This window comes from Salvelinus sp. IW2-2015, unplaced genomic scaffold (genome assembly GCF_002910315.2).
Source record: "Salvelinus sp. IW2-2015 unplaced genomic scaffold, ASM291031v2 Un_scaffold7128, whole genome shotgun sequence".
Lineage (NCBI taxonomy): Eukaryota > Metazoa > Chordata > Actinopteri > Salmoniformes > Salmonidae > Salvelinus > Salvelinus sp. IW2-2015.
Genome location: NW_019948388.1, coordinates 1 through 9,399, shown reverse-complemented (window position 1 = coordinate 9,399; position 9,399 = coordinate 1). Strand labels below are relative to the sequence as shown.

Genomic DNA, 9,399 nt, shown 5'->3' with positions numbered 1-9,399 from the left:
CTGTTGTATGTCTCCAGCCACTTGGAGGCTCGGTGCATCTACATAGAAAAAGTACCAAATTCAACCATTGGTGGATGGTAACTAAAAAATAATGGCAGGGCATGTAGTCATGTTAAGATTTTCATTGTTTTCTTGTCAGAGTTTTATGGTTTTGCATATGTCTGTGCATTCTAGGATGTCGTGATAGGTTTGAGGATCAGATCAAGCCTATTGGTATTCTTGATCATTTATTGTTCKAAAAAAAAAATAATAATAATAATTAAAGACCCACAACTGTTCTGGGTTAATTCCCTAGCTGTTTGCATGGCTTGGTAGTGTATTAGCCTGGTATGAGGCAAGATAAATAATACAATTTAAGTAAAGTATAAAATAAACCGTATTATCCTAAATTGAGAAATGAATTTTTTAAAATCACATCAACATCATAATCTTTCAAAATGTACCTGTTTTCCATATAGAATGCCATGTATACTGATTGTATTACAACTTTTTGTGTTTTGTCTTAGTGATTGTTCTTTAGTATATAGGAAACTCTACAGTGTGTTAGTCCGAGAAACATTATTTGTGATATTGTAACAACAGTTTTTAACGTTGGTACTTGTATCAAATATATATCTTTGCATGTTTGAATTAAAGCTCCTTTAAAATGTTTTCATCACGGCCTGGTAAACACATTCTTGTAAGTTGTCTACGCTGACATTTCTGGGTATGTCTCGCATGTAACATAATAATACTAAAGATTCTAATCATTTTTATATTACTTTTTATAATAATACAAATCTGTCAACCAAATATATTTCTGAAAACCCCTTTTTGCATCTTCAATAGTTGTCACATTGTGTTTTACAGATACCCTGTCTATAAAAATCTAAGACCTATCAACACTCAGGAGTCACTGTCCTTTCTCTTGTCTTTTCAATAGCCTGACAGAGAGAGAGAGAAAGAGTAATATTACACACTTAAATAATAGCTCATCATTCACACACATACAGCCCTGTCTTCATAGTTGTTCATAGTTTATTATCATAGTTTGATCATAGTTTGTCATAGCTTCTAATTATCGCTCTAATCACAGATTATATATAGTTGGCCATGGTTTCTAATCATACTTTCTGGTCTGAGAGGTCTGATTTAATAAGCGGTTCAAGTAGACCCTAAGGGGGCAGAAGCTATTGTTTACAAACAGTATGAATAAAACAATGTTTCATTGTATAACTAGCCTTCATTTTTAAAAACATACATGTAAATGCCTAGAATTAATACCAATCATTCTTAGATAATATATATAATATATAACAAACATCACCTCTAGTATCAACTCCCCTTCAAAAAAGTTCCATGAGGAAGAAAAGATTCACCGTCTCGTTTTATTTGTCCTGGTCTGCTGGCTTGTGTTGGAGTTAGGTTAAGGCCTTCAGTACAAGCCCGCAGAATTGTCTCTGTTTCATCTGCTCTTCCGTAGTCGGGTGGGGGACTTACGCCGAAAATAGTGTATTAGTGAATGGGCCACGTAAAGGACCGGTCGCAGTTTGCTTCTGAGAATCCCCGTCTAACTCTGTCGGTTCCCAATCCATTATGCCCTGTAGCCTCTGGGTATCATACAGACGTTAGATAATGTTACATGTATTTATACGAAATAGATACATTTTAACTTATAAGAATACGTCCATTTAACATATGGCCTAAAAAATATATTTAAAAAACAAATTATAATCATAATTATTGTCCATCTGTTTCTGAATATCTGTCAGGACCCGGTGCGAGAAACAGTCACTAATAATTGGCAGAACCCAGAAGATGAGGCAGACACAGCAGTACAGAATGGTGGTTTAATAAAAAATAGATATCTTCCAAAATACAAAAGAAAATCCACAAAGTGGTAAAAACAGCAAGGGAAAAAACAAACCTCAAAAGACCAATCCAAAATACACGAGAACAAAACCAGAGAACCTCTGGAAAATCCAACAAGAGAAAAATGTTCACAAAGGCTGGGGCTGGGTGCTAACATACAAACACTGAGCAAGGAACTAAGGAACACACAGGGTTTAAATACTAACAAGGGAATGACTTACAGGTGCAAACAATAATTAGGGCAAGAAAAACAAAAGGTACAAAAAAGGTGCAAGGGGACATCTAGTGAACAAAACCAACCAGTCCTGGCCAAAACCTGACAGAATCCCCCCTAGGACGCTCCTGACGTTCCTACCAGCCTTCTCAGGGTGGAGGACCCTGAACTGACGAATGAGGTCAGGGTCCAGTATGTCCTTGCAGGAACCCAGGAGCGCTCCTCGGGACCGTAGCCTTCCCAGTCCACCAGAAACTGCCAGGACCGCTGCAGTATCCAGTATCCGGTGGACGGTATAAGCCGACTGGCCTCCGATGACACGGGGCGGAGGGGGAGTCTGCCTGCCGGGATAAGGGGAGAAAAAACAACAGGTTTTATATAAGAAATGTGAAATGTGGGATTGATTTTAAGGGATCTGGGTAAGTGCAGGCGAAAAGTAACGGGATTGACTTCCTGGCAATCTTAAAGGGACCGATGAATCTCTGGGACAGCTTGCGAGACTCCACCCTTAGCGGTAAGTCTTTTGTTGAGAGCCATACCTTCTGGCCGGGGTACAGGGTAGGACCGGGACGGCGACGTCTGTTGGCTTGTCGCGGGTACTGGCTGTGAGGAACGCAGAAGATTAAGACGGGCCTTCTCCACGTAGCCGACAGCGTCTGATGAACCTCGAGCTGAAGGCACTCTGACTTCTGCTCCTGGTCCGGGAACAATAGCGGAGCATAGCCAAACTGACACTCATGCGGAGACATACCAGTGGAGGAGGAGCACAAGGTGTTGTGCGCGTACTCGCCCAACATGAAGGATGACCATGTGGACGGGTTGTTGGAAACCATACATCTGAGGGTGGTTTCCAGCTCCTGATTCATCCTCTCAGTTTGGCCGTTGGACTCCGGATGGTACCTGAAGATAAACTGGCCGTGGCCCCTATGAGTTGGCAGAAGGCCTTCCAAACCTTGAGGCGAACTGGGGACCTCTGTCGGAAACCATATCTTGCGGGATACCAAAGACTCGGAACACATGGTTAATCACCAACTCAGCTGTTTCCTTGGCAGAAGGTAACTTAGTCAAGGGAACGAATCTGGCCGCCTTAGAAAACCTGTCGATGATGACTAGGATAGTAGTATTACCATGGGACGGAGGAAGGCCAGTAATAAAGTCCAATGAGATATGGGACCAGGGTCGGTGGGGAATAGATAGAGGGTGAAGGAGCTCCTTGAGGGCGGAGGTGAGAAGATTTGCCCTGGCAGCACACGGAACAGGCCTTGACGAAAGTGGGCAACGTCTTCTTTTATGGTGGGCCACCAGAACTTACGCTGGATGAACTTCCAAGGTGCGACCTACCGCGGGGTGACAGGTGAGGCGAGAGGAGTGCCCCACAGAAGGACTTGGGACCTTGCTGCTTGGGAACAAACAACCGATTAGCAGGACCTCCTCCAGGGCCGCGTTCGATGGCTTGGGCTTTGTTCACGGTATCTCTCCACTTGCCACGAGATCGGAGCCACGATCTTAGCGGCCGGAAGGACAGTCATGTCAGTATCTTCTCGAATGGCAGGAGAGTAGATTCGTGACAAGGCGTCCGGTTTGAGATTCTTCGACCCGGGTCTATAGGTGAGAATAAACTGGAATCGGCTGAAGAAAAGGACCATCGAGCTTGTCTGGAGTTCCAACCGCTTCGCCTGCTGGATATACTCCAGATTTTTGTGGTCCGTAAGCACTTGAAACGGTTGAGAAGCCCCCTCGAGCCAGTGTCTCCATTCCTTCAATGCCATCTTAACCGCTAGGAGCTCACGATCCCCCACATCGTAATTCCTCTCGGCCGGGGTAAGCCGGTGAGAAGAGAAGGCGCAAGGATGAAGCCTCTTGTCTCACCCCTCTGAGACAGGACAGCTCCAACCCCACCTCTGATGCGTCTACCTACCACAAAAAGGTTCATCCGCCGTCGGTAGTGTCAGGATGGGAGCAGAGAGGGTGCGCTGCTTGAGTCCTTGGAAGGCCGTCTCAGCTTCTTCCCCACAGAAACCTTGTGTTGCCACCCTTGGTTAACGCTGAGAGAGGGGCTGCCACCGAGCTGAAGTTCTTGATGAACTTGCGGTAGAAGTTAGTGAAGCCAGGAAACGCTGAACTTCCTTAACGGACTTGGGTGGGCCAATCTGCTACCGCCCCTACCTTCTTGGGATCCATCTGGACTCGACCGGGTTCCACTACAAATCCCAGGAATTGTACTCGAGAGGAATGGAATTCACACTTTTCAGGCTTAACGTACAAATGGCTGTCTAGAAGGCGTTTGAGCACTTGTCTGACATGCTTAGTGTGTTTTTGAAGGGAGCTCGAAAAGATGAGGATGTCATCCAAGTAAACAAACACGAAAATGTTAAGCATATCCCTAAGCAAATCGTTTATGAGCGCTTGGAACACAGCCGGGGCGTTGGTCAGGCCGAAGGGCATCACCAGTATTCGTAGTGACCAGTAGGCGTGTTGAAAGCGGTCTTCCACTCGTCACCGGGTTTGATCCGCACAAGATGGTATGCGTTCCGCAGGTAAGCTTAGTGAAGACCACTGCTTCCTGGAGCAGCTCAAAGGCTGTGGCCATAAGGGGTAGCGGGTAGCGGTTACGGACGGTTATGGCATTAAGTCCCCGGTAGTCGAGCAAGGACGTAATCCCCGTCTTTTTGGCCACAAAGAAAAAACCTGCTCCCGCCGGCGAGGTGGATGGATGCATGAGGCCTGCTGCCAGAGTAGTCCTTGATGTAGGTATCCATAGCAGCTCGTTCGGGAGGAGATAGGGAAAAGATCCGACCCCTGGAGGGAGGTGCCCGGAAACAGGTCGATGGGGCAATCGTAAGGTCTATGGGGTGGTAGTTTGGTGGCCCTCTGTTTGCTAATACCTGTTTGAGGTCATGGTAACACTCGGGAACTCGGACAGGTCGATGGATTCTAGAGACTCGGGAGGGGAACTCGGGAACTTGGGAAGATACAAGTGGCTTGGCACTAGGACCCCACTGCTTGATAGTGCCCACAGCCAGTCGATGTGAGGGTTATGGCTGTGAAGCCAGGGGTATCCAAGGCCGAGAGGGAACTCGGAACACGAGGTCAGATGAAAGTTCATCACTTCCTGGTGTTGGGAAACTGAAAGTCGCAAGGGGGTAGTGACACGAGTGACAAGTCCAGATCCCAAAGGTTTCATCCAACGTAGTAACCTTATGGGATCACTTAGAGGTTCAGAGGGAACGCCATTTTCCTCGCCCAGACACCATCCATGAAGTTACCTGCGCCTCCAGAGTCTACAAGGCCTTGAAGGGGAAGCTCGTGGTTGTCCAGGAAAGGGTAACTGGAATGAGCAGGCGGGAGTTGGATGGATGGGAGGAGGTTATGTTTCCCGTTACAGTCCTCCAAGGCCTGCACGGGAGAGTGCGTTTTCCCTGGAGCCCGGGACACGTGGAGGGAAATGGCCCGGTTTGCCGCAATATAGACAGCATCCGCTCCCTCATCCGGCGGTCTCTCTCAGCTGGGAGATGCGTCCAACCTGCATGGGTTCCGGTGGAGTCAGCGAGGATAAAGGTGGAGACTCGGAGCTGGGACCGATAGGAGCTAAGGGTGAGAGATCTACGGTTGAGCTCTCTCTCTCTCAGATGCTGGTCTATGCGTGAAGCCAACTTGATCAGGACTCGAGGTTGTCTGGTGGTTCCCGAGTGGCCAGTGTCATTCTTGGATGGTGTCGGAAGACCCTTCAAAAAAGCACACTGTGAGCCGCCTCGTCGTTCCAGCCACTCGCTGCTGCCACCGTGTGGAATCTGATGGCATAGTCCGTCACGCTGCGCCGACCTTGGCGAGAGTCAGGAGTTGTTTGCTGAGTCAGGACCGCTGGTAGGACCTTGAAACACTCGCTTGAATTCTTCAGCAAAGGTAGAGTAGCTGGCACAGCGGATTTGGGCATCCCACACAGCAGTAGCCCAGGCTAGGGCTTTTCCGACAGCAGGGTGATGATGTATGCTTATCTTGGACCGTCGGTGGGAAACGACGAGGGTTGCAGTCGAAGGAGAGAGAACATTGGGTGAAAAAACCCCTTAAACATCTCGGATCACCTGAGAACCGTTGGGGAGGCGGCAGACGAGGTTCAGCCAGGGGGTTAACTGCCACGGGCACTTGAATCTGATGAACTGGAGCAGAAGCGGTTTGCAGGAGAAAGTTGATCAGAAATCTGCTTTATGGAAGTCATCATTCTCGACAAGAAATTGAGAATGTCCAGCCAGTAAGGCCTCTTGCTGAACCAGAGCAGTCTTCGTGACGTTGGACCAGGCCCCCGTGGTGGACAGCATGGGAAAAAGTCCTGCTGGTACTGGCTGCCCTCTGGTTCATATTAAGGCTCAGTTTTCTGTCAGGACCCGGTGCGAGAAACAGTCACTATAATTGCAGGAACCAGAAGAATGAGGCAGACACAGCAATGACTAGAGATGGTGGTTAATAAATAAATCAGATATCCTTCCAAATACCAAAAGAAAGAATCCACAAAGTTGGTAAACAACAGCAAGGGAAAAAACAAACCTCAAAAGACCAATCCAAAAATACACGAGAACAAAACCAGAGAACCTCTGGAAAATCCAACAAGAGAAAAATGTTCACAAAGGCTGGGGCTGGGTGCTAACATACAAACACTGAGCAAGGAACTAAGGAACACACAGGGTTTAAATACTAACAAGGGAATGACTTACAGGTGCAAACAATAATTAGGGCAAGAAAAACAAAAGGTACAAAAAAGGTGCAAGGGGGACATCTAGTGAACAAAACCAAACAGTCCTGGCCAAAACCTGACAATATCTGTAAAAATCGTTGTCTTCCTGTTTTAGAATAGCATGACTGAATGTTGTTTCAGCCTCGGAGTTTTCCTTAACCTGTTTTCTGCCCATCACAAACAACCGCAAATCAGAGACCTCCGAAATGTCATTTGAAGCGGGGAAATCGTCCGAATTCAATGTTTTACTCTTCATGTTCCGGGGGTACCCCTTCCGTTTCGATCATGTCCTCCAGGGTTGTATGATTTTCACTGTCGGGTGTACATTTTATCATAAAAAATACATACAGTTGACATATAGATATCTCGTAAAATTCTGTGTCCAACCGTTGCTCTTCGGAATTCCATTCTAATGAAGGCGGTTCCATATCATTTATCCCCGGGATGCAGTTGGCTTAATGTTGCATATCCTGCGAACATTTTAAATTACATGAATATGTGCATTTGACGTAAATAAAATAATAATTGTTGTCATCGGTTTAAAACACATATAACTCCTGTTTAATATTACAATAATATCATTAATGTTCAAACAAGTCCCCGCATCCCAAATCTAATATATACGTGTTCACGAACTCACCTTCAGAAAGCGGAAGGATTTACAGATGATCTTGTCCATAACTATTCTGGGGCTGCTGTCCTGCATGTGTGTAACTGCTCTAAAACGATGCGAACAGAGTGGGAAACTATCTGTTTCACTAGACTCGTTGAGAAGTTTGCGGCCTTGGCTCAAAAGTAGTGATAGTACGGAATGAGTTTACAAAGCAGGGGTTGACGTTTTTTTTCTTTTCGGGCGCTATCCGGTATATTTGATTACTCTGGTATTTGGTTCAAACAACTGGATTGGGGTGTCGAGACCGTATTAACCTTTTGATATTCTACAACTGTTGATGAGTAACTACCAGAGAGAGAGAGACCAAATCAAGACGCTGGACAGAGTGGATTTCAGTTGTAACAAAAAGGCAGTTTATTGGCACAAAGATATCTTGTCCTGCAGTTTAGCGTGCACGGACCTAATCATATGGCTCGGAAGGAGTCAGCTGAAAAAGGGTACCTAAACAGAAGTTACAGCAGATTTTATACATGGAACAATGTAGGTAGAGTCTCGTCGTGTTGGTCTTCTGACTGGTCCTGAAGAGTTGGAGGCGGGCCTGCTCTAGCCAGAACAGGAGCCCCATTGGTGCACAGCAGAGTCCTCTGCTCTTGGCACCCGACCAGTAGAGAGGGGAGTGAAGTGTGTGTGTTCATGCGATGAAATGTTTGTGTGTCCAGGAGTCATGAGATAAGGGGAACTGTAACTGGCAGTTACTGTCTGGGGCTAGGGGGTTTCCTGATTAGAGGGATGTGAGCAATTACTTAAGTCAGGCGGTTTAGTTTGGCGCTCTATAACTGTTTTGTGCGGTCAGCATCCTTGTGACAATGGGGTACCTTGTTCTGTGCAACAGCAGTCTTGTGTTAGAGTCATGGGGTGTGTGTGCAAGCTTTTAATCCTATGGTCACACAGCAGGCTCTAAAGCAGCCTGATGGCACTAAGGTCACCAAATGATGCTTAATATATGTGCTTGATATATGAGCTATGTATATGAATATACAGTGGGGAGAACAAGTATTTGATACAACTGCCGATTTTGCAGGTTTTCCTACTTACAAAGCATGTAGAGGTCTGTAATTTTTATCATAGGTACACTTCAACTATGAGAGACGGAATCTAAAACAAAATCCAGAAAATCACATTGTATGATTTTTAAGTAATTAATTTGCATTTTATTGCATGACATAAGTATTTGATACATCAGAAAAGCAGAACTTAATATTTGGTACAGAAACCTTTGTTTGCAATTACAGAGATCATACGTTTCCTGTAGTTCTTGACTAGGTTTGCACACACTGCAGCAGGGATTTTGGCCCACTCCTCCATACAGATCTTCCAGATCCTTCAGGTTTCGGGCTGTCGCTGGGCAATACGGACTTTCAGCTCCCTCCAAAGATTTTCTATTGGGTTCAGGTCTGGAGACTGGCTAGGCCACTCCAGGACCTTGAGATGCTTCTTACGGAGCCACTCCTTAGTTGCCATGGCTGTGTGCTTCGTGTCGTTGTCATGCTGGAAGACCCAGCCACGACCCATCTTCAATGCTCTTACTGAGGGAAGGAGGTTGTTGGCCAAGATCTCGCGATACATGGCCCCATCCATCCTCCCCTCAATACGGTGCAGTCGTCCTGTCCCCTTTGCAGAAAAGCATCCCCAAAGAATGATGTTTCCACCTCCATGCTTCACGGTTGGGATGGTGTTCTTGGGGTTGTACTCATACTTCTTCTTCCTCCAAACACGGCGAGTGGAGTTAGACCAAAAAGCTCTATTTTTGTCTCATCAGACCACATGACCTTCTCCCATTCCTCCTCTGGATCATCCAGATGGTCATTGGCAAACTTCAGACAGGCTGGACATGCACTGGCTTAAGCAGGGGACCTTGCGTGCGCTGCAGGATTTTAATCCATGACGGCGTAGTGTGTTACTAATGGTTTTCTTTGAGACTGTGGTCCCAGA

The 9,399-nt window shown here is 46.2% G+C and overlaps 1 long non-coding RNA gene across 1 annotated transcript; it reads right to left on the bottom strand.

Moving 5' to 3' along the window:
• Positions 1 to 7,118: 7,118 nt before the first annotated feature.
• LOC112079180 (uncharacterized) lies at positions 7,119 to 7,706 on the bottom strand. The gene is made up of 2 exons (XR_002895878.2): positions 7,435 to 7,706; positions 7,119 to 7,264 (listed from the first exon to the last, which is right to left on the bottom strand). It is a non-coding gene; the product is annotated as an uncharacterized lncRNA (long non-coding RNA).
• Positions 7,707 to 9,399: the final 1,693 nt, after the last annotated feature.